Source organism: Schistocerca nitens, chromosome 8 (assembly GCF_023898315.1).
Source record: "Schistocerca nitens isolate TAMUIC-IGC-003100 chromosome 8, iqSchNite1.1, whole genome shotgun sequence".
NCBI lineage: Eukaryota > Metazoa > Arthropoda > Insecta > Orthoptera > Acrididae > Schistocerca > Schistocerca nitens.
In genome coordinates this window covers 519283307-519309452 of record NC_064621.1, presented here as the reverse complement: position 1 = coordinate 519309452, position 26146 = coordinate 519283307, and the positions used below count along the sequence as shown (strand labels likewise).

At 43.3% G+C, this 26146-nt stretch overlaps 1 protein-coding gene and 2 non-coding genes across 3 annotated transcripts in view; 2 read left to right on the top strand and 1 right to left on the bottom strand.

Annotated features, from left to right (window-relative positions):
* LOC126198743 (uncharacterized) overlaps nt 1–14817 on the bottom strand; it is a 213109-nt gene extending 198292 nt beyond the window's left edge. The window contains exon 1 of the mRNA XM_049935293.1: nt 14717–14817. The gene's annotated coding sequence lies outside the window, so the exon portion shown is untranslated. The remainder of the gene's footprint in view (nt 1–14716) is intronic.
* Nucleotides 14818–25322: 10505 nt separating this feature from the next.
* On the top strand, nt 25323–25397 carry Trnat-ugu (transfer RNA threonine (anticodon UGU)). Its single transcript has one exon. It is a non-coding gene; the product is annotated as a tRNA-Thr (tRNA).
* A 366-nt stretch (nt 25398–25763) lies between these two features.
* Nucleotides 25764–25838, top strand: Trnat-ugu (transfer RNA threonine (anticodon UGU)). The gene has a single exon. It is a non-coding gene; the product is annotated as a tRNA-Thr (tRNA).
* Nucleotides 25839–26146: the final 308 nt, after the last annotated feature.

Below are 26146 nucleotides of genomic sequence, written 5' to 3'. Positions count from 1 at the left end.
AGCCCCCTTTAGCGAAATTTGCTGAAAAGTCAAGTAATGCGCAGAAATTCAGAAAAATGTTGTGTACTCAGTGATTTGGCTCCTTACTTACATAACACAAAGCTATTATTCTTGCCGCCACGCAAGGACATGGAATGAGTTGGTTGACGTTCGTAAGTGTCTGGAAACCATCCTCACTACTGACAGCCGGCCGCTGTGGCCGAGCGGTTCTAAGCGCTTCAGTTTGGAACCGCGCGACCGCTACGGTCGCAGGTTCGAATCCTGCCTCGGGCATGGATGTGTGCGATGTTCTTAGGTTAGCTAGGTTTAAGTAGTTCTAAGTTCTAGGGGACTGATGACCTCAGAAGTTAAGTTCCATAGTGCTCAGAGCCATTTGAACCATTTGAACCACTACGAGGTGCATTCAAGTTCTAAGGCCTCCGATTTTTTTCTCCGGACTGGAAAGAGATAGAAACATGCGCAGTGTTTTAAAATGAGGCCGCGTTCATTGTCAATACGTCCCAGAGATGGCAGCACCGTACGGCAGATGGAATTTTACAGCTAGCGGCGAGAATGAGAACTGTTTTAAATACTTAAAATGGTGACGTTTTCCTTATTTGAACAGCGTGCAATCATTCGTTTTCTGAATTTGCGTGGTGTGAAACCAATTGAAATTCATCGACAGTTGAAGGAAACATATGGTGATGGAGTTATGGATGTGTCGAAAGTGCGTTCGTGGGTGCGACAGTTTAATGAAGGCAGAACATCGTGTGACAACAAACCGAAACAACCTCAGGCTCGCACAAGCTGGTCTGACGACATGATCGAGAAAGTGATGATCGCCGAATGACTGTTGAACAGATCGCCTCCAGAGTTGGCATTTCTGTGGGTTCTGAGCACACAATCCTGCATGACGACCTGAAAATGCGAAAAGTGTCATCCAGGTGGGTGCCACGAATGCTGACGGACGACCACATGGCTGCCCGTGTGGCATGTTGCCGAGCAATGTTGACGCGCAACGACAGCATGAATGGAACTTTCTTTTCGTCGGTTGTGACAATGGATGAGACGTGGATGCCATTTTTCAATCCAGAAACAAAGCGCCAGTCAGCTCAATGGAAGCACACAGATTCACCTCCACCAAAAAAATTTCGCGTAACCGCCAGTGCTGAAAAAATGATGGTGTCCATGTTCTGGGACAGCGAGGGCGTAATCCTTACCCATTGCGTTCCAAAGGGCACTACGGTAACAGGTGCATCCTACGAAAATATTTTGAAGAACAAATTCCTTCCTGCACTGCAACAAAAACGTCCGGGAAGGGCTGCGCGTGTGCTGTTTCACCAAGACAACGCTCCCGCACATCGAGCTAACGTTACGCAACAGTGGTTCCTCATGCTCCCTACTCAGCTGACCTGGCTCCTAGTGACTTTTGGCTTTTTCCAACAATGAAAGACACTCTCCGTGGCCGCTAATTCACCAGCCGTGCTGCTATTGCCTCAGCGATTTTCCAGTGGTCAAAACAGACTCCTGAAGAAGCCTTCGCCGCTGCCATGGAATCATGGCTGCAGCGTTGTGAAAAATGTGTACGTCTGCAGGGCGATTACGTCGAGAAGTAACGCCAGTTCCATCGATTTCGGGTGAGTAGTTAATTAGAAAAAAAATCGGAGGCCTTAGAACTTGAATGCACCTCGTACTGACAAACGATTGACAGCTGCTGTGAATCGGTGTGTTGGGGAAGCTCCCAAGAATTGTGTACCAGAGACGCCAAAGACACATCGAGTACTACCCTCTCCTGTGGATCTTGTCTCCTCTGCAGGAAGTAAAGGATTTGTCACTAGCTGTCCACATCACTGTGATTGATGTGGGAATAGTAGGGCTGGGCGCCCTGACTAGGAGAGATGGGGACTGGGGAGAACTCAGGGTGTTACATCGATCTCCCTAACAAACAAGTTCGAGATGCTGTATTCCACGGAAACTGAGCCAGTAAGACTCACGTCATCTGTTTTGGGGAAACCTGTTTTGCCTAGTGGCAAGAGGAGGCTAATGCAAAATGATAGCGTCTATAAATCGTCGGCAGCTCAAACGTACGGCGAATGATGGTACGCCTTAGGGAAATGGCAGCAGGGGGCAGGAAAAACTCCAGGTGCGCTCAGTGTGTATGCCTGGAGGTCTCATTCAATAAGCTGAAGAGGCTATTCCGGCAGCTATTGAGGAAACAGGGCGCACGTTGGAATAAACGATGCCTCTCGTCTGAGCTTCGATGTCATAAGTGGATTATTTCATCGACTGGCCGAGGAGGTTGAGAAGACCAGGCTTGCGCACGGAGTTTCAACGCAGTTCACAATTTGCAGCATTTTCCCCAGAAATGAAGGTGACTTCTAGGTTCTGAGTCGAGTGAAAGAACCGAACCAGAAATTCTGAAGGTTCTGTGACAAGCTAGGCTGCGACTTCCTGGATCTGGGCCATAGGGTTGACGAATGTCGGGTTCCCCTAAATGGGTCATGCGTGAACTACACATCAGCGTTTGCTACCCAGGTAGCTGACTCTGTGTGGGTTGCGCACAAGGTTTCTTTTATGTTTGGCGATTCCCCATCCACTCCAGATAACGACAGCTCTAGGAGACCCGGAAGTATTCGTGTAAGATCCAAAGAAATGCCACCTACTGTTTAATATCTTGGTAGTTAACTGCCGAAGCATTCGCAACAAAGTGACAGAGTTTGAAGCGCTCCTAAAAAACAGTGATGCTCACATAACACTACGTACAGAAAGCTGGTTCAAACCTGAAGTAAATAACAGTAAGATTTTAGGGGAAAATGTAAGGGTATTTCGGAAGAATACGCTAATTGGAGATGGAGGTGGTGTATTTGTCGCAGTGGACAAGAAACTCAAATCCACTGAGACAGAAACTGAAGCTGCATGCGAGACTGTTAGGGAAAAAATTAGTATCAGGGGTTGGCATGAAATTATAATTAGATCCTTCTGTTGACCATCAGACTCACCTCCTGATGAAACCGAAAACGTGAGAAAAAACTTCAGTTCGCTAGTGCGTAAGTTCCCCAGTCATTCTGTAATCATCGGTGGAGACTTTAATCATCTACCAATCAATTGAGAAAATTAAAGATTTGTCAGTGGTGGACTGACAAGACATCCTGTGAAATAATACTAAATGCCTCCTCTTAAAACTATTTAGAACAGTTAGTTCGGAACCTCACTCATCGTGGAAATGTATATCAGATCTAATGGCAATAAATACACACGCTTTGAGGATTTCCGCATCAAAACTGCTATCACTGACTATGAAACGGTTGTGGCAACAATGATTACAAAAGTACAAAGAACAACTAAAGCAAGTGCAAAGATTTATATGTTCAGTAAACAAGACAAATAAGCGTTAGGATAATACCTCTGCGATAAAACAGAAATTTAGGACCGGAGAGGAGCATGTAGAGAAACTATAGCTCAAGTTTAAGAAAATAGTTTACCGTGCACTGGACAGATATGACCTAGAAGAACAGTTCAAGATGGGAGGAGCGCTCCATGGTAGACAGTCACTGTAAAGAAACGTCTAATGAAATTGAGACTACTGCATAATAGGTGTAAGACAAAGCATAGTGCTATAGATGGAGAGATGCTGAATGAAACGCGTTTAGTGTCGAGACCGCAGAGCGTGAAACCTTCAATGACTACCGCAGCAGAATATTGTCATGATCTTTCACAATACCCAAAGAAATTCTGGTCGTACGTAAAAGATATTACTGACACCACAATTAGTTTCCAGTCACTTGTGAATGAGGCAGGAACTGAAACTGAGGGTAGCAAAGCAAAATCAGAAATGCTTCACTCTGTTTTCAAATGTTCCTTTACAAAGGAAAACTCAGGAATATTGCCCCAGTTTAATTCCTGTACCACTGGAAAGATGAGTGAGATAGCTGTTAGTGTTAGTGGCACTGGGAAACAGCCGAAATCGTTAAAACGGAACAGATCTCCAGGTCTTGATGGAATCCCTATCAGATTCTATACTGAATTTTCGGCTAAGTTAGCTTCTCTTTTAACTGTTATCTGTCGTAGATCCCTCGAACAAAAAAACATGTCCAGTTCTTGGGAGAATGCACATCTCACACTAGTTCTTCAAGAAGAGTAGTAGAAGTGGCCCTCAAAATTACCGTCCAATATCCTTGATATCGATTTGTTGCATAATCTTAGAACACATTCTGAACTCAAACATAATGATCTCCTCCGTGCCAACTAGCATTGATTCCGAAAACATCGATGATGTGAAAACCAACCCACATTTTTCTCACATGACATACTGGAAGCCATGGATCAAGCCAGTCCGTTGGATGCAGTACTTCTCGAGTTTTGAAAATCATTTGACCACTTCTGTCTTATTGTCAAAAGCACGATCGGAAACAGTTGTGACTGAACTGAGGATTTCTTGGTATGGAGGACGCAGCAACTTACTTGTGTGGAGAGCCATTTAAATCTACATAAATACTCCACAAACCAGCATTCGACCTAAGGCGGGTGGTACCTTTACCACTACTAGTCATTCCCTCTCCTATTCCACTTGCAAATAGAGCAAATGAAATACGACTGTACAGAAGCCTCCGTACGTGCCCTAATTTCTCGTATCCTTTCCTCATTGTCCTTACGCGAAATGTATGTTGGCGGCAGTGGGATAGTTTTGCAGTCGCAGCACTAGTGCCTTGCGGAAAGAACATTGTCTTACCTCCATGAATTATCGCATGAGTTCATGAAGAATCTCCGTAATACGTGCCTGGTGTTCGAACCAAATCTAACAGCCAGCCTACCTCTGAGTTGTTTCGATGTCTCCCTTTAATCCGGCCTGGTGGTAATTCCAAATACTCGAACAATACTCGAGAATGGGTCGTCCTCTCGTTCTAGATGCCGTCTCCTCCATGGGTAAGCTACACTTTTCCAAAACTCTCCCAATAAAACGAAGTCGAGCATTCGCCTTCCCTACTACCAACTTGGCGCGATCATTCCATTTCACGTCGCTTTCCAACGTAACGGCTTGATATGTCATGGAAGTGACTGCGTCAAGCTGCATCCTACTAACGCTGTATGCGAACGTTACAGGACGCTGGTTTCTATTTATCCGCGTTAACTTACATTTTCCTATATCTGGAGTAAGGTGTCATTCGTCAAATCAATATGAAATTTTGTCCAAGTCATTTTGTTTACTCTTACAGTCTCTCATCGTCAGATGTTGAAGTAACTTCGGGTGCGCCCCAGTTAAATGTATTGGGACCCTTGGTATCCATGTAATATACGAGGTGTGGCTAGAAAAAAACCGGACTAGTACTGGTGAAACAATAAAACGAATGCAATAAGGCTAAAAGTCGCGTGGCCTGTCACGTGACTCTCGCTCCGCCTACTGCTCGAGTTTCATCTGCCTCCTGCACTCAGTCTGCCCGTGGCGTCTGTTTTAAGTAGTTGACGTTTTGTCTGTGCGTCGGAAAATGTACAGAAAGTGTACAGAAAGAACAGCGTGTTAACATCAAATTTTGTTTCAAACTAGGAAAATCTGCAAGTGAAACGTTTCTAATATTGCAACAAGTGTACGGCGATGATTGTTTATCGCGAACACAAGTGTTTGAGTGGTTTAAACGATTTAAAGATGGCCGCGAAGACACCAGTGATGACACTCGCACTGGCAGGCCATTGTCAGCAAAAACTGATGCAAACATTGAAAAAATCGGTAAACTTGTTCGACAAGATCGCCGTTTAACAATCAGAGCAGTGTCTGAGTTAACAGGAGTTGACAAGGAAAGTGTTAGGCAGATTCTTCATGAAAGTTTCAACATGAACAAAGTGTGTTCAAAAATGGTTCCAAAGTGTCTCACAATTGAACAGAAGGAACGCCGAAGAATGATTTGTTCTGACATCCTGGTAAACATTGAAAGTGATCCCACCTTCTTAAAAAATGTTATTACTTGCGATGAATCGTGGTTTTTTACTTACGATCCCGAAACTAAACGCCAATCGATGCATTGGAAAACTCCTGGTTCTCCACGACAAAAAAAAGCACGAATGTCAAAATCGAAATTCAAGGCAATGATGATTGTTTTTTTTGACATCAAAGGGATTGTGCACATTGATTGGGTACCAGAGGGACAAACAGTGAATCAGTTAGCGTCCTGGCTACCCTACGTGAGCGAGTACGGAGAAAACGGAACGATTTGTGGAGAAAAAAGTCATGGATCCTTCACCAAGACAATGCCCCAGCTCACAGTGCGTTGTCAGTGAAGACGTTTTTGGCAAAACACAACATTCCCATCTTAGATCATCCACCCTACTCACCTGATTTGGCCCCCTGTGACTTTTTTCTTTTCCCTAAAGTCAAGTCAGCTTTGAAAGGAACTAGATTTGAGACTGTTGAAGCAGTAAAAGAAAAAGCGACGGAAGTAATGTATGGACTTACCGAAAATGATCTGCAGCATTGCTATGAACAGTGGAAAATTCGTATGGAGCGGTGTAGAGACCGAGGAGGAGAGTACATTGAAGGAGATAACATGAAATTGTAAATAATTGTAAATAAATGTTTTTTCCAGCATCAGTCCGGTTTTTTTCTAGCCGCACCTCGTATTATTGATCTTGCAGACAATATTAATAGTAACCTCAAACTTTTCGCGGATGATTCAGTTATCTATGATGAAGTACTGTCTGAAAGAAGTTGCATAAATAATCAATCAGATCTTGATAAGATTTCAAAGAGACACAAAGATGGCAAGTTGCTTTAAATATTCAGAAATGTAAAAGTGGGTACTTCATAAAACAGAAAAAAAGGTAATATGCTGTGACTATACTATCAATAAGTCGCAGATGGAATCGGTTAACTCATACAAATACCTGGGCGTAGCACTTTGTAGGGATATGAAATGGAATGATCACGTAGGCTCAGGCGTGGGCGAAGCAGGTGGTAGACTTGGGTTTGTTGGCAGAACAATGGGAAACGCAATCAGTCTACAAAGAAGGTTGCTTGCAATTCACTCATGCAACCAATCCCAGAATATTGCTCAAGTGTGTGTGACTCGTGCCAAATAGGACTAACAGGGGATATTGAACGTGTACAGAGAAGGGCAGCGCGAATGGTCACAGATTTGTTTGGCTCATGGTAGAGATGCTGAAGAAACTGAACTTGCAGAGTCTTGAAGATAGTCGTAAACTATCCCGAGAAAGTCTACTTAGAAAGTTTCGAGAATATGCTTTAAATAATGAGTCTAGCAATATACTACAACCCCTTACGCATCACTCCCGTAGGGATCGCGAGGACATAAAAAGATTAATAACGGTACACACAGAGGCATTTAAACTATCATTCTTCCCACGCTCCATAGGTGACAAAAACTGGTGAAAACCTACACCCTAATAACTGGTACCACATCACAGTACTCTCCAGAGTAAAGATGCAAATGTAGATCAACGACGAGCGGCTCCATTCGACAGTGCGCTGCGTTTGTCCACTGTAGGCTATGTGGACTGCCTGGCAAAAACGAGAAGGAACCGTAGGAGGAGGAGGAAACGAAATGACACCTCATAGATTGTGAGTGTATGTGATGTTATTTCAGTCATTACAAAATCGAGTCAAATTTACAAAGAACTTGCCAGTATGGGGATTGGATTGGATTGATTTGGGGGAAGAGACCAAACAGCGAGGTCATCGGTCTCATCGGATTAGGGAAGGATGGGGAAGAAAGTCGGCCGTGCCCTGTGAAAGGAACCATCCTGGCATTTGCCTGAAGCGACTTGGGGAAATCACGGAAAACCTAAATCAGGATGGCCGGACGCGGGATTGAACCGGCATCCTCCCGAATGCGAGTCCAGTGTGCTAACCAATGTGCCACCTCGCTCGGTCCAGTATGGGGCGTCTTATCAGTATGACGTTGCACACGCTATTTCCTTATGCATGTACCGATTTGTCTGGGAAGGTTGTCATGAATCAGTTGTATCCTGTCCCGGAGCAAAACGGTCCACAGTTATTTTAACTGGTTCTTCGTGGCCCGAATACTTGCCCTGGGCGCGAGTAGACGTCCGAGATGTTCCCACACATGTCCTATCTGGGACAGGTCTGAGGACCTTACTGGAGACAAGAGTACCTCAACACCACGCAGACAGTCCATAGAGACACGTGACACGTTTGGTCGAGTGTTGTCGATTGAAAAATGGGACCACGGCGCTATCGCATGAGAAGTAACACATGAGGAATTACGATGTCAGTGACGTACCGCTATGCCGTCAGAATTTCCTCAATCACTGCTAGCCGTGACCTGAAGTCAAACGCGATTGCTCCCCACATCCTGACACCAGGAGTAGAAGCGCCGTCTGTCTCCATACCACTAGAAGAATGGGACCTCTCCGTAGGTCGTCACCACACACTTACACTTTTGTGTTGCACAGAACTGTGATTCATCGTTGAACACGAAGAAGTGTCATTCATCAGCAGTACATGTTCCCCGCTCATGGTACCACTCCAAACGGAGACGTTTGTTTTGTGGTGTTAACGGCAGCGTAAGCATGGGACGTTAATTCCACAGTTCGGCTGCTGTTAGTCTCCGACCAATGGTACAGAAACACGCAGAATGTTGTAGCTAGTCCATTACTTATACTTGTATGACAGGCACATGTGTAAATGGTTGAAACGTCCCTCACCTTTTCGTTTCTCGGGTGACATCCAATGACTAGTCCACGTTCGAAGTCACTGAGCTTTCCTAACCGACACGTTCTGCATTTAATTATGATGAACTTCGTCAACAACCGTGTAATTGAGATTTTATTTCATTTTATTTTGACTACCAGTTTCAGCTTTCCACTATGCCATCTTCAGGCCCCATATACGTCTCTAAAAAATAAACGATATTGTAATACAGTGCCACATATTCCTGGGTGTAGTGAATTTAAATCGTATCCCAATTGCTTCTTTCGAAGACTTGATTGCAACTGCAAAGTCTTCGAATGAAGCACTTGGGATACAGTTTGAACTCACGACATCCAGGAACACATGGCACTGTATGACAATATCGTTTACTTTTGACAGACGAATATGGAGCCTGAAGGTGGCATAGTGGAATGTCGAAACTGGTAGTCAAAATAAAACAAAATAATGTCACAATTGCACGGCTGTTGGCGAATTTCATTGATAATTACTTGATCAGCTGATGTCCCCTGTCCATGATGGATCAACAGAGACCCATTCTGCTGTTTTTGCTTCTCTGCTGACATCACAATACCCCTCATCACCTGTTATACTGGAGGATTAACCTCTCGTAACATCTAGTGGTCAATTCCACATTACATGGTGGTGTCCGGATACTTTTCATCAGAAATAGCAATAACCCATTGAAATACAGACCCATATCACTGACCTCAATTTGCAGTAGGATTTTGGAGCATATACTGTACTCGAACATTATGAATCACCTTGAAGAAAATGACTTACTGATACATAACCAACACGGATTCAGAAAATATCGTTCTTGTGCAACACAGCTAGCTCTTTATTCCCATGAAGTAATGAGTACTGTCGGCAAGGGATCACAGATCGATTCCATATTCCTAGATTTCCAGAAGGCTTTTGACACCGTTCCTCACAAGCGACTATTAATGAAATTGAGTTCATATGGAGTATCGTCTCAGTTGTGTGACTGGATTCGTGATTTCCTCTCAGAGAGGTCACAGTTCGTTGTGATGGTAAATCATCGAGTAAAACAGAAGTGATATCTGGCGTTCCGCAAGGTAGTGTCATAGGCCCTCTGCTGTTCCTGATTTACATAAATGATCTAGATGATAATCTGACCAACCCCCTTAGATTGTTTGCAGATGACGCTGTAATTTACCGTCTAGTAAAATCGTCAAACGATCAATTCCAATTACAAAATGATCTACAGAGAATTTATGTATGGTGCGAAAAGTGGCAATTGGCACTAAACAAAGAAAAGTGCGAGGTCATCCACATGGGTACAAAAAGAAATCCGATGAACTTTGGGTACACGATAAATCGAACAAATCTAAGGGCTGTCAATTCGACGAAATACCTAGGAATTATAATTAAGAGCAACTTAAATTGGAAAGACCACATAGATAATATTGCGGGGAAGGCGAAACAAAGACTGCGCTTTGTTGGCAGAACACTTAGAAGATGTGACAAACCCATTAAAGAGACCGTCTACATTACACTTGTCCGTCTTCTGCTTGGAATACTGCTGCGCGGTGTGGGATCCTTACCAGGTAGGATTGACAGAGGACATCGAAAAAGTGCAAAGAAGGGCAGCTCGTTTCGTGTTATCGCGCAGTAGGGGTGTGAGTGTCACTGATGTGATACGCGAGTTGGGGTGGCAGTCACTGAAACAAAGGCGGTTTTCTTTGCGGCGAGATCTATTTACGAAATTTCAATCACCAACTTTCTCTTCCGAATGCGAAAATATTTTGTTGACGCCCACCTACGTAGGGAGAATTGATCATTACAATAAAATAAGAGAAATCAGAGCTCGAACGGAAAGATTTAGGTGTTCCTTTTTTCCACGTGCCATTCGAGAGTGGAATGGCAGAGAAGTAGTATGAAAATGGTTCGATGAACCCTTTGCCAGGCACTTAAGTGTGAATTGCAGAGTAACCCTGTAGATGTAGATGTACACTCCTGGAAATGGAAAAAAGAACACATTGACACCGGTGTGTCAGACCCACCATACTTGCTCCGGACACTGCGAGAGGGCTGTACAAGCAATGATCACACGCACGGCACAGCGGACACACCAGGAACCGCGGTGTTGGCCGTCGAATGGCGCTAGCTGCGCAGCATTTGTGCACCGCCGCCGTCAGTGTCAGCCAGTTTGCCGTGGCATACGGAGCTCCATCGCAGTCTTTAACACTGGTAGCATGCCGCGACAGCGTGGACGTGAACCGTATGTGCAGTTGACGGACTTTGAGCGAGGGCGTATAGTGGGCATGCGGGAGGCCGGGTGGACGTACCGCCGAATTGCTCAACACGTGGGGCGTGAGGTCTCCACAGTACATCGATGTTGTCGCCAGTGGTCGGCGGAAGGTGCACGTGCCCGTCGACCTGGGACAGGACCGCAGCGACGCACGGATGCACGCCAAGACCGTAGGATCCTACGCAGTGCCGTAGGGGACCGCACCGCCACTTCCCAGCAAATTAGGGACACTGTTGCTCCTGGGGTGTCGGCGAGGACCATTCGCAACCGTCTCCATGAAGCTGGGCTACGGTCCCGCACACCGTTAGGCCGTCTTCCGCTCACGCCCCAACATCGTGCAGCCCGCCTCCAGTGGTGTCGCGACAGGCGTGAATGGAGGGACGAATGGAGACGTGTCGTCTTCAGCGATGAGAGTCGCTTCTGCCTTGGTGCCAATGATGGTCGTATGCGTGTTTGGCGCCGTGCAGGTGAGCGCCACAATCAGGACTGCATACGACCGAGGCACACAGGGCCAACACCCGGCTTCATGGTGTGGGGAGCGGATCTCCTACACTGGCCGTACACCACTGGTGATCGTCGAGGGGACACTGAATAGTGCACGGTACATCCAAACCGTCATCGAACCCATCGTTCTACCATTCCTAGACCGGCAAGGGAACTTGCTGTTCCAACAGGACAATGCACGTCCGCATGTATCCCGTGCCACCCAACGTGCTCTAGAAGGTGTAAGTCAACTACCCTGGCCAGCAAGATCTCCGGATCTGTCCCCCATTGAGCATGTTTGGGACTGGATGAAGCGTCGTCTCACGCGGTCTGCACGTCCAGCACGAACGCTGGTCCAACTGAGGCGCCAGGTGGAAATGGCACGGCAAGCCGTTCCACATGACTACATCCAGCATCTCTACGATCGTCTCCATGGGAGAATAGCAGCCTGCATTGCTGCGAAAGGTGGATATACACTGTACTAGTGCCGACATTGTGCATGCTCTGTTGCCTGTGTCTATGTGCCTGTGGTTCTGTCAGTGTGATCATGTGATGTATCTGACCCCAGGAATGTGTCAATAAAGTTTCCCCTTCCTGGGACAATGAATTCACGGTGTTCTTATTTCAATTTCCAGGACTGTAGATGTAGATGTAGACAGTATACTTCCTCCTGTTGTGCACCGTTCCTGAAGGTACAGCGAAGATAAGATAAAAAAATTACAGTACTCACAAAGCCATTTAAGTAGCCATTTTTAAAATTACAGTACGCACAAAGCCATTTAAGTAGTCATATTTCCCGCGCGCCTTTTGCAATTGATTGGAACGCTAGAACTGGTAATACGTATTACATTGGGAAGTACTCTCAACCATGCGCTTCACAGTGGTTTATTTATTATGTATTTTAAGTCCAGAGGTGTGTAACTTCAGTAAAATATTCCACATCACTTTGTGTGTTTTGAGTTGTGTGTTTGTTCTCCGAAAATTTTCATCGAATATGTTTGTCCTCCTACGAAAACATTTGGCTCGGCTAAGAAATCCTGCCAATGCCAATCAAAAGCAGTTCAGTTTCGTATCTGTAGAGCAAATTTTTCCTCTCTGCTCATACACCGTTTGGTTCAGAGTCCAGAAAGAAATATGGTTTGATGAGCAGTTGGTAGTAGACACGAGACTGTTTACCCGCTGGTTTATGCGGATAGTGAGCAGTTCCACTGTTAGCTGGTCAGTCAACCTTCACCCACCGTGGAGACCGATGTTCACCTCTGACATCAACCATACCGATTATTCACGACTATATTGAAAATAAACTCACGACAATACAGAGCGGCAGTTTTCATCCCCATCGACGCGCAGGTCGCCGAAGTGGCGTCAACTCGAAAGATCTGCACCAGGCGAACGGCCTACCCGACGGGAGGCTCAAAACTGGCTCTGAGCACTATGGGACTTAACATCTATGGTCATCAGTCCCCTAGAACTTAGAACTACTTAAACCTAACTAACCTAAGGACATCACACAACACCCAGTCATCACGAGGCAGAGAAAATCCCTGACCCCGCCGGGAATCGAACCCGGGAACCCGGGCGTGGGACGGGAGAACGCTACCGCACGACCACGAGCTGCGGACCCGACGGGAGGCCCTAGCCACACGCCATTATTAGAGAGGCAGTCACTTAGAAATGTCAATTCCTTTGCAAAATTAAAGTGGGGAACGCGATTTTAAATATATAATATTTACGAATGACACGATTATGTTTAGCTACTCGTAAGACGGCCTGCAATTAGCAACGAATAAGTTTCAAAGTTGCCTGTTAGGCAGACATTTTGAATTTTCAATTATATTATTACTTTATTTCGCGAAATAGTCATTGCTAAAGCTATGCAAAGATGGTATTCTGGGCCAAGAACTGACTGAAAACAGTTTGGTTGACGTGTATAGTCTTTAAAGATTACGGGAAACCAAGTACTGTTTCCGGTCCTGAGAGCCAATCGCAGCACACCCTGCCAAGCGAGGAATTATGGGCTAAGTTTTGAATAGATAAGTCGGTGGGGTGTCGTATGCTACTGGGGAGCAGGTTTGATTCGCTCTGTTACATGGCGCCGGATGTGTGTTTGCTTTTTGATGGGGAAGCTCACGTTACTGGAGCTAGCAGCAGACGTTGCCCAACTACAAATTTGTTTCGTTGTGCATTCGTGAGTTACTTTTATTCCGTGGTGAAATTCTCTGATTTACGTAGCAAAGTTGCTACGAACGCCGCGAAGGAAACTTCGTTCCGTGAGCAGTTAGAAGTCCTTTGTCTTACGTGGTATCAGCCACGAGATTTGATACAGACTCCTAGTTAAGTCTAATCCTGTGACTAGCACGGTTCAACGCAGTCATCCTTCCTTTCAGTTTATATTACTAAACTTGTTGTGTCGTGTGTACAACTGGATTCATATGATGTTATGCGTATCTGGATTATGTACCACATGTCTTTTTGTTGCTGCGAGGTTACGTGCTTTTTGTTCACTTGGTTTTTGAATTAATTATATAACGGGAAACTTACTCCTTTTCCTTTCAACTTCCCTGATCATTTACTTGATATTTGATTACCAACTGCATTACCTTTAGTCTGCCGCCATTTTTTTTTTTTTTTTTGCACTATGGGATTTAACATCTGTGGTCATAAGTCCCCTAGAACTTAGAACTACTTAAAACTAACTAACCTAAGGACATCACACACATCCATGCCCGAGGCAGGATTCGAACCTGCGACCGTAGCAGTCGCGCGGTTCCTGACTGAGCGCCTAGAACCGCTAGACCATCGCGGCCGGCAATGGTATACGGAAATAACTGGCAAGTTTCAAAATAAATTGTAGAATGCAGGACAACGAACTAAAATGATAAAAAAATTCAAGGACTGGGAAAAACAGAATTCAGAAGATTCTGGTACAGTTAAAAGGACGATAGAACATAGGAAGATTTCTCATCAAGTGGGAGGGCAATTTGCCTTGAAAAACAAACAGACCTGCTGGCCAAAACCTTGGCGATGATGGTGATGGTAACGCTGATGGTAAAACGCTCTCCTTACCCATGACGGCAATGTGGGAAACGCACAGATAATTTGCCAGACCTGCATTCCGATTATAGCAGCCAATCATACGACGTTTATCATGGCCGTAATTTACCTATACCGATTCCTGAGTGCGACACATATTTGTCGAGTAAAAAAGGAAACTTATTTCACTATTAAATGATTCAATTCGGTTATGACAGTACTCTATCGGCGCAACAACGCACAATGAGACGACGCCATGTAGTCTGTACCTTGCAGATCCAATTGTTCCAACAACGCTCCGCAGCAGCCAAAGTCGAATCCGCGTCAAATCGTGTACTGCCGAGATGAAATCGCTACTTGCGCATTGTATCACTGCTATCTGCCGATAACTGCCGACTATCGACACTGCGTGACGTACGCGATAACTTGCATAGCCCCAAGACTCCGCCCGTTTCTTATCTATAAACTGACAGCTAGGTCATCTGGTCTCCCTCTGACGTCTGCTATTAGGAAGGAAACGTTGTATACCCAAAAGCAACGATAAGATTTTCAGTAACATCGCACGAAGGTTATATTTTACCTATTAATACGTTCGTTACATGTAGCGCGCTGGGACTGACTTCAAGTTTGGAAAAATTCAGTCACTGGTTCTACACACATGTCACAGCTATCTGGTATGAACAGAGACGCTTCCGACGCCAGAAACAAAACACAGCCTTCACCTGATTCTGAGTCCACATTGCAATGTTTGCAGTTTGGAGGCTGCTACATGGAATGATTCCGTGATTATGTTACAAACTTTCAGGAATGATGGAGAACGTAAGTATATCAATTTGAAGTAAGAGACCCCAGCTCTGAAACGATCAAGTCGAAAGTCACAAACGACAATCGTTCTGATACGTCTCACAGAGGAATACATGTACCAGTACTGTTGTTAAGATTATACTATAAGCAACTTTCATAGGTGGTAGTATGGACCAAAACAAGAAAAAAATATCGAGTAAATATGGGCTCTAAAATCCATACCTTAAGAGCTATGAGCACTTGTTCATCTTAGATACTGTGAAACACTTCTTCTGCTGAAAGCTCTTTGGTTACTACACTTTTAGAGGAGGTAGTATGGACCAAAGCAGCAAAAAGTCCAATAAATATAGGCTCTAGAATGCATACCTTATGAGCTATGGACACTTGTATGGTAGAAGAGATGTACATAAAAACAGTGAAGATGAACAAGTGCTCATCGTTCTTATTGTATGCATCTTTGAGGCCATATTTACTGGAGGTTTTTTCCTTGTTTTTGTCCTCTACCACCTCTGAAAGTTGCCCACCCTGCAGCCTCAGCAACAATAGTACCAGTATATGTATTCCACTGTCAAAGGTGTTAGCACGATTTTCGCTTATCAATTTCGACTCCGTCGTTTCCAGATCTGAGTCCCTTACCTCAACTGATACATTTACCCTTCTCCTTCATCTCTCAAAGTTTGTAACATCATCATGGAATCATTCGTTACAACTCATGTCTTCGTACGCAAGGAATCCACTGTAATTTGGGATTGGATGAGAAAAGAGTTTGTCTTGATCACCCAGACGGTGCTTCATATAGTTTAAATCACGAATATCTTGCGTCTCGACTAGAAGTTCATTCCCAACACTAAACTCTATACTGAGTATTGGTCATCCGGACATTTCACATACTACGCTGCGAAGACCAGAAATCTAACCCTGTAAGAGTTCTTAGACTATTTTCTTCTGCAGCAATGAATGCCGAATCGGCAAACAGAAGACACGCACAGAAACAAATTCCTGAAATACGCAGACGTGTCGAAAGTTCCTTGGTGTTAGTTACATTTCATGCCGCGTATTCATGTATGTGTCGTTAGTCACCTGTCTCTGTCAAAGAGCCTGTAGTTGTCTTGTTGTCTGCTGGAGCAGTATACTGTTGGATGGAAACTGTGAGATACATCTCAGCGAGTCATCTGATTGTGAGCTATGACGTGAGTCAACCAATGGTAAAGCTTGGCTGCAGAATCGGTTTAGCGAGCCGGCATGGTCAGCACATAAAGGGACGTATTCGACCAGACACTATTTCCGCTTGCTGCTGTGAGAACATGCTAATCTGTTTAGTACAGACACTTTGTCTTGTGATAACGTAATGGCAGATTGGAGCGACTTCGTTTTGGATTGTGGTGAGATGGTTGCTGGTTCGCACACTTAGGATGCATTTGCGAAAAAGCCAGGCAGTACCTGGAAGAGTCTGTTTTGAAAAAATTTAGTCAGATTAAGTTTCACCAAACAACCTCTTGTGAAATAAGTAAAATTATTAAATCTTTGAAAAATAAATGTTTTGTTGGAGTACATGACATCTCTAGTAAGATATTAAAACAATGTGGAGCAATTACAGCTGATGTTCTGAGTCACATATGTAATGCATCATTACCTCAAGGTATTTTCCCAGACAGGTTAAAATATGACATTGTCAGGCCTCCCTACAAAAAGGGGGACACCACAGATGTCAATAATCATCGGCCAGTATCATTGCTTACAGCATTTTCAAAAATCTTCGAGAATTAATTTACTCAAGAGTGGTTAGCCATCTCAACAGTAATGGGATACTTAGTAAACCACAGTTCGGATTTCAAAAATGCTGTTCCACTGAGACATCAATATACAATTTCACTGTCCACATAATAGAGTCTTTAAATAGTAAAATTTCACCAATAGGAATTTTCTGTGACTTGTCCAAAGCATTTGATTGTGTGAACCATGACATTATGTTACAGAAATTACAATTCTATGATATAAATGGAATAGCATATGTGTTGTTTAAGTCACGCCTACAGAACAGGAAGCAAAACGTTTCCTTGTATGGGTCAAGTGATTTAAATAAGTTTGCCACTTCATCTAACTGGGGTGAAATTACATTAGGTGTTCCACAGGGTTCAACCATGGGTCCCCTTCTGTTCTTGATGTATGTGAAAGACCTCCCTTCCTATCTGAAACAGGAAGATGAACTGACACTGTTTGATGATGCTACAAACATCATTATTAATCCAGTAAAAGAAACTCCAATTGAAAATGATACAAATAAGGTCTTTGGAAAAGTCATTAATTGGTTTTCTGCAAATGAGCTTGCTCTAAACTTTGAAAAAACACAGTACATCCAATTTTCTGCTGGAGAATGTAAAGTTAATTCAATAAATATAAAACATCAACAGAAGTCAGTAGACAGGGTAGAGCATACTAAGTTTTTGGGTTTACATACAGATGAGAATCTTAATTGGAAAATTTATATTTTAGATCTTCTAAAGCGACTAGGTTCAGCAACTTTTGCAATCAGAATAACTGCCAATTCTGAGGACATAGAAATTAGTAAGCTAACATACTTTGAATACTTTCACTCTCTGATGTCATACAGAATAACATTTTGGGGTAACTCAACATTTAGACAAAAAGTATTCACTGCTCAAAAGAAAGTGGTTAGAATAATGTGTGGGGTTCAGAGTCACACATCTTGTAGTCATCTTTTTAAAGGATAGGGAATTCTTACAACAGCCTCACAGTACATTTACTCACTAATGAAATATGTTCTCAACAACATGGACCAACAACAAGAATGGTGACATTCATGATTATAACACCAGAAAAAGAAAGACTTACACTATCCTTTACACAACCTATCTTTGGCACAGAAAGGGATAAAATATGCTGGTATAAAAATTTTAGACAAATTACCAGATGAAATAAAATGTCTGACAGACAGCAGTAATAGCTTCAAAAATAAATTGAAATCATATCTCCTTGACAACTCCTTTTATACCATAAATGAATTCTTGCATAGGAATAAATAAATCTATAAATATAGTACACGCATTTTGTGCCATTTAAGGGACTGGGGTAAATAATAGAAATATTAATCTTTAATTCCATATTAAAAAATCTTGTTTCATATGTGCATTTCTTGTGGTCTTGACACATTCCAGATCATAACGGCTACCATACCGTGTGATACATCAATGGAACACACACCCAACTAACTAACTAACTAATTGTATGTTGCGTAATTCTAGAAATTATTGAACATTAGCCTTCCTTGCACGAAATATTTTCCGCCTGTATTCAATGTGGATTACGCTAGGTGGTTGTTCGTGTTCGTAACTTCGTTAGAATATGTAGGAATCAATATCCAGTCATTCAAGCTCATTAGTCACTTACCAGGTTGCTCTTCCACCCATCAAATAGTATTTCGGATGTTAAAGTTAATGTGTGATAATTTCGCCTGATGTATGTGGATGTTCATGTAAAGACATGTAGTCCATTGATGGGACCTATATATGAGACGTGAGAGTTTGTATTCAATTACAGAAAAATATTTTAAGGGTGAATATAATTTGGGATTTCTGCGAATTTATTTTTATTCCTCTTTGGTCTTCCTTCAACTTAACCTTTCATGTGTTCCATATCTCTACACGAATTCACTTAACAATTACTTTCTCGAATGTACTACATCCCTTTTAGCAGAATTTAAAGCTGAGAGGTAATCAGCTGACGAGATTTTTATTTTAAATGACATTTTCAGCTGTGCAGGTAAGTTTGTGTTCTTGTAGAACTTCACGGCATGTTCTTACAGAGACACAGGCTTTGAGATCAGACGGGCAGACTGATGCAACTTTGTTTTGGATTATGGTGAGGTAGTTGCTGGCTTGGTCACTTGCGATGCATGCATAATTGTACAAATTACAAAACATCAGATTTCTTTATGTGAAATACTTTCTGCTTGTATTAAACATGGCTTACGCTAGGCCTGTTTTCATGATCATAACTGTGTTAGAACTTGTAGGAATCAATACCGTATTTTTGTCTAACCATTCATACTCACAAGTTGCTTATCACATTGCTCTTCGACTCATCAAATAATATGAAACTGGCTCAGATCTTTTCAATTTATTAGACCTTGTAGGGTACAGAGTGCAAAATCTTTTGCAACAGATTATTTGCGTATACACTGGTGTGAAAAGGTTGACAACCAAACTAACTTATGCATGATGTTTCCCTACAAGCAGCAACAGCTCGATGAAACTTGGACTACATAATATATACAGGGTGAGGCAGCTAAGTCATAACACCCCTTGTATCTCCCCAACTGTAATAGTTACAAAGATGCCGTTTGGACAGTGGCCGGCGGGAGTGGCCGAATGCCAAGGAACCTTTGTTTTATTACTTTTAAATGTCAGTTGAAAAATATGTAATACTGTGGAATGTTATGACTAATAAATCCAGCTGAAAAAAAAAAGCGGTTCTAGGCGCTACGATCCGGAACCGCGCGACCGCTACGGTCGCAGGTTCGAATCCTGCCTCGGGCATGGATGTGTGTGATGTCCTTAGTTTAGTTAGGTTTAAGTAGTTCTAAGTTCTAGGGGACTGATGACCTCAGAAGTTAAGTCCCATAGTGCTCAGAGCCATTTGAACCATTTTTTGAACAGTGAATTGCAGGAGCAGGGGCTGCTTGAATACATCACATTTCATGTTTGTGCTAGTTTTTAATTACAGATATATGAGGCCATCTTTGTTTTTTTTTTTAAATGGAACCCTATGTTAAATTTTAGCGTAACATGATGGGCTTAAAAAGACGGTTTCAAATATGTGTATATCATAATATTTAGGCGAATAGTTTTTGAGACACAGATATGGTCTCGTATCGTCTTTGTCCCTTGAAGCGGCGTTGTCCAAAGCGACCTTCCCTGTTGTGTAGAGTACATGATAAACGTCACGTAAATATTATTCAGTTATTTGACAACTGTGATACCAAAATGGAAGACAACGTACAGTATTAAAATACTACAAGATGTTAATACATTTTAAGTAACAGAGGTCCTTATTTGGTCACAATTATTTCGTACGTGTTTGTTTTTTATTTGAAAATATGTACTATTGATCACAATACGAAGCAAATACACACAAAGATGCAAAATACATACTGTACATGATACAAAACTTTACTGAAGCATATGCCCATAATGCTTCCCCTTTGCTGCAATGCACATTTGTAGTCGCCGTTCGAATGATTTGTGAACGGCTGCGAGGGTGGCACGCGATTTGAGGCGCTTCAGTCATGGACTGTGCGGCTAGTCTCGGCGGAGGTTTTAGACCTCCCTCGGGCATGGGTGTGTGTGTTTGTCCTTAGGATGATTTAGGTTAAGTAGTGTGTAAGCTTAGGGACTGATGACCTTAGCAGTTAAGATTACACACACATTTGAACATTTTTGAGGGTGTCACGTGTGATATCAGCGCAAGCTTTGATGATACGTTGCTTCATATCGTCTGGCGTAGTTGGTATTTGAGCATATACTTTATGTTTGATTGGTCCCCACAGAAAAAAATCAATAGGGGTCAGATCAGGAGACCGGGCTGGCCACTTCACTTCAGCACGTCGTCCTATCCAACAATCCGGGACCTTTTCATTTAACAGCTCTGTAGCGACACGGGAAGAGTGACAGGACAGCCATCATGTTCGTACCACATGCACTGACGCATAGTGGTACCTCTTCTAGCAAAATGGGCAGAACGTTTCGCAGGAACTGTGCATAGATACTGCCATTTAGTATACCCAAAATTGCGTACAGCCTCACAATGACATTTCCGTCGATGCCGCACCACACGTTAGCACTCCACGGTTTCTGATGCTGTACCTGACGAAGCCAATGAGGGCTCTAATGACCAGTAATGCATATTATGCAAATTCACGTTACCGCGGTTGGTGGAAGTCGCTTCTTCATCAGTAAAAAGCAACCGTTGAAAAAACGTTGGATCATCTTGTAGGCAGAGCAAACCGGCAAAATTCCTTGCGCCGTTCGAAATCCACACCGGAGAGTGCTTGATGTAATGAGAGGTGAAACATGTGAAATCTAGACCGGTGCAATATGCGTACAACACTTCTCTGACTTCTATCACATTCTGAGGCGATACTTTGCGACGGGGTCGTTATGCACCAACGCTAGAACGCCCTCTTCAATGTACCTCGCCAGTTGCAGTTTTCTGTCTTGTCCTCTGTATGGCGTTGCATGCTGCCGATTCAAGTAGTTTCTTGCAAATACGTGCAAGAAGCTGGCGCGTAGGACGTTCGCTTTATTGCTCTAACAGCATTTCTTCTGCTTTCATCGTACATTAGAGACACATCTAACTTTTCTTCGTTGGTGTACATGTCTGCTCCAAGAAACTGTGACGGAAATGCGATGTCTCATTACTCCAGTAGCACATTTATACCCTTCTCTCCAGCTACCTCGTGAGTCACCTTGCGGCGTTATCGAAAAGCAGGAAAACAACGCCTTTCCTGTTCAGTACCTTAGTGGTCAACAGGAACGGTCGCACTGGACAACACCGTTTCGAAGAACGAATACGATATGGGAATATATCTGTGTCTCAAAAACTATTCGCCTAAATATTATGATATACACATATCTGTAACTGTCTTTTTAAGCCCATCATGTTATGCTAAAATTTAACATAGGGTTCCATTAAAAAAAACAAAGATGGCCTCATATGTCTACAATAAAAAAAAATAGCACAAACATGAAATGTGATGTATTCAAGTAGGCCGGCGGTCGTGGCCGAGCGGTTCTAGGCGCTTCAGTTTGGAACCGCGCGACCGTTACGGTCGCAGGTTCGAATCCTGCCTTGGGCATGGATGTGTGTGATGTCATTAGGTTAGTTAGGTTTAAGTAGTTCTAAGTCTAGGGGACTGATGACCTCAGATGTTAAGTCCCATAGTGCTCAGAGCCATTTGAACCATTTTATTTATTCAAGTAGCCCCTGTCCCTGCGATTCACTGTCCAAACGGCATCTTTGTATCTATTGCGGTTGGGGAGATACAAGGGATGTTATGACTTAGTAGCTGCTTCATCCTGTATACAAAGAAGATTTCAGCTTTACAAGGAAAGTTTTAGCTACCATCAATATTCTATAAGCCTTTCAAAGGTTTCAGCAATCGGTGTTAGTCTCCTTGAAAACTTCTGCATATACTACTACATCATTGTATAAAATACACTATAAGACAAAAAGAAGACGCACTATGAAGGGATTGTCTGAATGGGACGGAAAACGGTAAATGTGATGTACTTGTTCAGACAAACAAATGATTAAAATTTTAGAAAAAATTCGATGATTTATTCAAGAGAAAGGACTTCACAACATGAGCAAGTCTGTAACGGATTGGTCCACCTCTGGCCCTCAGGTAAGCAGTTATTTGGCTTGGCATTGATTGATAGAGTTGTTGGTTGATATTCTGAGGGATGTTGTGCCAAATTCTGTCAAATAGGCACGCTGGATCGTCAAAATCCCGAGATCGTTGGAAGGCCCTGTCCACAAGACTCCAAATGTTCTCAACTGGGGAGAGATTCGGCTACCTTGCTGGCCAAGGTAGCGTTGGGTAAGCATGAAGACAAGCATAAACTCTTGCCATGTGTAGGTGGGCAATTTCTTGCTGAAATGTAAACCCAGGATTGCTTGTCATGAAGGGCAACAAAATGGAACATAGAAAATTGTCGACGTACTGCTGTGCTGTAAGGCTGCCACAGATGACAACAAAAGGGGTCCTGCAATGAAAAGAAATGGCGTTCCAGACCATCGCACTTGGTTCTTGGGCCATAGGTCGAACAACATGCAGGCTGGTATCCCACTGTTACCCGGGGCATCTCCAAATACGTCCTCACTGGTCTTGGAGGCTTAATTCGAAGTTGGACTCCTCTGTCAAGACAATTATACTCCAGACCTGTCTGGAGATGCCCTGAAGAGCGGTGGAACAGCAACCTGACTGTCTCCCGCCATACTGCTCGACAGGCAGGAGTGATGTTCTGCAATGCCATTTCTTTTCATAGAACGCCCCCTTTGACTGTAACCCATGACACCCTTACAGCCCAACACTATGTCGATGGTCAGCGCCGGCTTTAGGGTGGGGCGACTCGGGCGGTCGCCCAGGGCGCCGGGGCCCAAGGGGCGCCACGTACTAAACGCATGTATAAAAAAAAAAAAAAAAAAAAATACAATTTACAATCACCCATTTCGCGAAACTAAAATATTATTCAGTCTCATTCAACATACGTCGCTAATCTCACGAATGCGCGATGAATTCGGGGTAGCAGAAGAGAAATCATGCTGAATGCAATCTTCGTATTGTCTGCAACCATCCATGTTTGACGCGGGCTAGCACGGGCTCTACCAAAGCGCCTCTCTTATTTGTTTCAAGAACTGCAACAAGGAAGAGCCCATGCAGGCGCACCATCTCTCGTTTACAACAGAAACTACCGGTCGCTCCAAATAAAAGAAAATACAGACTGTGAAATATACATTACATTATGATTTAATTAATACGAATGTATTTATATCGAATATTTGTGACTTAATGACTCATGTACATTAATTAATAGATCATGCAATGCGTGCACTGCATTCATAGAGAATTCTCCCCTAACTTACTGAAATAATACAGCGCCACACAATGTTTGTTAGACTGCATGTGTTGGCAGCGCTACGATTTGCACCCGCATGTCAGTAATTGTCAGTAAGAGTCGGAGGCAGCGGTCATGTTTTCGTGGCTGAATAATTGTGAGTGAAACGAGTGTCGTGACTGTGTCAACATTTTAATTTTCTGGTAGGTGTGAAAAACATTTTTATCTTTCAGTTCAGGTTTTTTTCTAGTTACGTCTACTGATAGGTGAATTTCTTTATTTGTTATAGGTCGAATATTGTGGTCGCGAAATAGAGCAGTGTCCAAGCAATAATTTGTCAAATTATTAAATCATGCCAGAAGAGAAGGAAATGATTAAAAAAAAGCTTTCTGGTTCAGAAAATCGGAAAAGAAAAGCTGAAAAAGAAAAAGTTCTTGAAGAAACTAAAAAGCACATGAATATTTATAAGTACACAAGACTCACATGGAGCGTCTTAGCGGGCTTTCAGATTATTTGGATTTCATTTCCATTTACAAAAATAAAATACTCAAATTTACGATGGAGAAAACCATGTTATGATCATAAGATGACGCCATTAACCACTTCAGACGATTTCTAGAAAACAGTCAAATACCGTGTTGCAAAGCACTGCCAGGTTCGCTATTTATACAATAAAGGGCGCCAACTGGACGACTCGCCTGGGGCACCTGGATGGCTAAGGCCGGCCCTGTCGATGGTATTCTGTGTCTCATTTTGTTGCTCTTCATGGCAAGCCATCCTGGGCTTACATTTCAGTAAGTTGACGCACACCTGCACAAGGCGAGATTTTCTACTGTTTGTCTTCGTCCGTGTCAAACCCTACCTTGGCCAGCAAGGTCATTGGATCTCTCCCAGATTAAGAACATTTGCTCATTAGGGCAGGGGCCTCCAGCCAGCTCGAGATTTTGAGTATCTAACATGCTAATTGGCATGATATCCCTCAGGAGGACATCCAATAACACTATCAATCAATGCCAAGCTGGTTGATTGCTTGCATAAGGGCCAGAGGTGAACCAATGAGTTATTGACTTACTCGATTTGTGAAGCACATCTTGAACAAGTCATCCAGTTTTTCTGAAATTGTAATCATTTATTTGTCTGTACATGTACATCACATCTACAGATTTCCATCCCATTGGAAAATTTCTTCATGGTATCCCTTTTTTTGTCTTAAGATGTACTTAAAAAGCTAAAACATTAAAATAACCCACATTTCGTGTCTTGTTGCAGCGGCTTTCCACAGGAGTCAGACTGATTATCTGTGGAACATCTGCTTCAATATATTGCTAATTAAATAGACACCCTAGCTGCAAGCAGGCGTTGATACACTTCATTGGGGACATGTTGAAAATGTGTGCCCCGACCGGGACTCGAACTATCTCGCACTATCCTCTGTGCCCGCGGTGGCTCAGATGGATAGAGCGTCTGCCATGTAAGCAGGAGGTCCCGGGTTCGAGTCCCGGTCGGGGCACACATTTTCATCATGTCCCCAATGAAGTGTATCAACGCCTGCTTGCAGCTAGGGTGTCTATTTAATTATCATTTCATTTCGAGCAAATCTGCATGGTCATCGATGGTAACTGTTCTTTCGGGAACAGATACTACCGTCATATATAGTTAAAAATATGGGTTCCCGGCCTTTGACCTTCTTGTGCGAACGCACACGCTATGCCCGAACTCGTATGGGACTTGGTAGATTAATCTGCCACGAGTAATGAGTATGATGGACAAACATCTATTAGGCGCACTACGAATGTAGTGTTGTGGACATGTTGGGAATGTGGATCTCACGGGGAGGGTGCAAGGGATAAGTCCCTGCAGACGCACTATCCTCTGTGCCTGCGGTGGCTCAGATGGATAGAGCGTCTGCCATGTAAGCAGGGGGTCCCGGGTTCGAGTCCCGGTCGGGGCACACATTTTCAACATGTCCCCAATGAAGTGTATCAACGCCTGCTTGCAGCTAGGGTGTCTATTTAATTATCATTTCATTTCGAGCAAAGCTGCATGGTCATCGACGGTAACTGTTCTTTCGGGAACAGATACTACCGTCATATATAGTTATCAATATATTGCGTTTCTAACTGACATCACACTTCTTATTATTTTATAGGACCTAAAGCACCACTAGTCCACGTTAGGACAGAGAGAGAGGGAAGAGGGGTTGTATGGCAGTGTTCTGCAAGGGCATTGCCCAGTGATCATAAGCGGCCTGGTATCCAG